The 2,213-nt window shown below is 36.1% G+C and overlaps 1 long non-coding RNA gene across 1 annotated transcript; it reads right to left on the reverse strand.

Annotated features, from left to right (window-relative positions):
• Window positions 1–540: 540 nt before the first annotated feature.
• On the reverse strand, window positions 541–1,893 carry LOC139933811 (uncharacterized). Its single transcript, XR_011785623.1, has 4 exons — window positions 1,815–1,893; window positions 1,601–1,705; window positions 916–1,064; window positions 541–585 (listed from the first exon to the last, which is right to left on the reverse strand). It is a non-coding gene; the product is annotated as an uncharacterized lncRNA (long non-coding RNA).
• Window positions 1,894–2,213: the final 320 nt, after the last annotated feature.

The raw sequence follows: 2,213 nt of genomic DNA on the forward strand, positions 1-2,213 counted from the left end.
AAACAAAGACAAGGTCATGAACTTTGACATTACAAACTTTAATTAACCCTATGTGTGTCACAATATTTTACATGTCTTCATACAGTAGATAATAATAATAAAAACATGGTGGCCACCATGTAAGGGTTCCACAGAACAGATACCATATAAGCAATAAGAATAATAAAAATTACAATAGCAATGAAATAAACTTCATCCAGAGTTAAGTATTTTAGCAATGAGGACAAAAACTGTTTCATGTCAACTTCCAAGAATGAATAAAACAGGCCAACGAATAGTGAAATTTACAAAAAAAAAGATTTTGTGTTATTTTAAATGGGAAAATATCAATCTATCTAGCCTATACCGCTCCATACTGTAGAAGGAAGGTCTCTTCGTCACCATTCCACCTTGATCTTTCTTGTGCTTGTCGCTTCCATGTGAAGCTTCCACGTGAAGCTTCCACATTCTGTTGTGCCGTCCATCCAAGGCCAACTTGATCTGCCTCTTTGTGTTCTTGGGGTTCATTCTGTTATACAATGTGTCCATCTGTTAACATGACGCCTTAGATGAGGTGGTGAAGAAAGAGTTTTCTTCACGTTAATCCTGTAATAATATGATCAAACGTAAAAAAAAAATTTTAACTGGTTTTTTTGTGGTCACTATTATACACTCATCTTTGACCTTTAAACTCAAGATTTAACTCAGGTTTTAATTTAAAGGTCAAAGATGAGTGTGTAATAATAACCACAAAAATGGCTTTTTATAAAGCATGCATATCTCTCACTCAATGACGCGCCTGCAGTTTAACAATACAGTATTGGTGCAAGGTAATATGGGACTATGTTTTAATTATGAGACGTAAGAAATGTATATTTTCTGCACTTTAATGGATTTCTAAACTTTCAGCTTAAGCTTAGCTAAAAGAGATCCTACCTTCAAACTCCACTTGGGACCCTGGTATGTAGCTGAGAAATACTTTGATGTCCATCTCCTCAAGCCATGATGTATCTCTCTTTGTACTGTGTTGTCACATCTTCATGGTCCATATTGACGGAGGGCAGAAAAGCAGTCGTCACAATCATCTGAAAGAAAATAACAATGTACTCACATTAGGACGAACCATATGAAAACAAATATAGATCATCAGGGTCCATGTTACAACGCTGCTTAAGCTCCACAGGGAACTAAGCACAACATTAATATGCCAAAATACCGTGTCACATGTACAATTTATTACTAGTATCCTGCTTTTGTTTTGGTTAGCAGAAAACTGTTAAGCAATATTTTTTGCTTAAACAGCCAGATGAAATTTGGCCCTGATTACAAAACAGGACGATGCTGAATTAAGAAGAACTTTTTCCAGATACGAACATAGTCTTGTTTGTCTACAGAAAAAAATTGTACTCCTTTTGAAGTAGAGAGTGAGGCATCCAGGTACAGTAACAGGTTAATTGCAGCAACTCTGTTGGATGGTTCAGTCAACGTCCCTGTCAGTCATTAAACAGCCAACCTGAATAACACATCAAAAGAAAACTAAAACAAGAAGGTTCTGAATTAATCAGAGCTTTTACAGGTTGAAATCATTGTATTTTAAATTATCGAAAAGAAAAATATCTACCTTTTTGAGGTAGAAAGTGAGGCGTCAAGATACAGCAACAGGTCGATTCCAGAAACTCCGTTAGACAGTTCAGTCAACGTCCCGGTCAGTCATCAAGCAGCCAACCTGAATAACACATGAAAAGAAAACTATAAGGAAAAGGTTCTGAATTAAATAGAGCTTTAAACAGATTGGGTTTGTTAAAAACTTCTTTGTCTAAAGAAAAAATATCCACCTTTTGAAGTCAAGAGTAAGGCATCCAGATACAGCAACAGGTCAATTTCAGCAACTCCGTTGGATGGTTCAGTCACATTTCATCATTGCATGAAATAAAAAACAAATACATACAATCAAAAAATACATTTAGAAACCAGGTTTCTTCTCATTAGTTTGGGATTATATTCGGTGCGATAGATGGTGTGGGTGGTTGTTACATATGACCCTGTGAACCATGACGGATGGAGGTGCAAGTTTGGTTAGTCGAGTAATGAATAAAATGGCATACCTTAAGAGATTGTGTAAAAATACTAGTGAATGTAAAAATAACAGAAACAAAATCTACTTGTTGAAGTAGAGACTGAGGCAGCCAGATACAGTGTCAGGTCGTTCCCAGTAACCCCATTAGGCGGTTTAG

Source organism: Asterias amurensis, chromosome 2, assembly GCF_032118995.1.
Source record: "Asterias amurensis chromosome 2, ASM3211899v1".
Classification (NCBI taxonomy): Eukaryota; Metazoa; Echinodermata; class Asteroidea; order Forcipulatida; family Asteriidae; genus Asterias; species Asterias amurensis.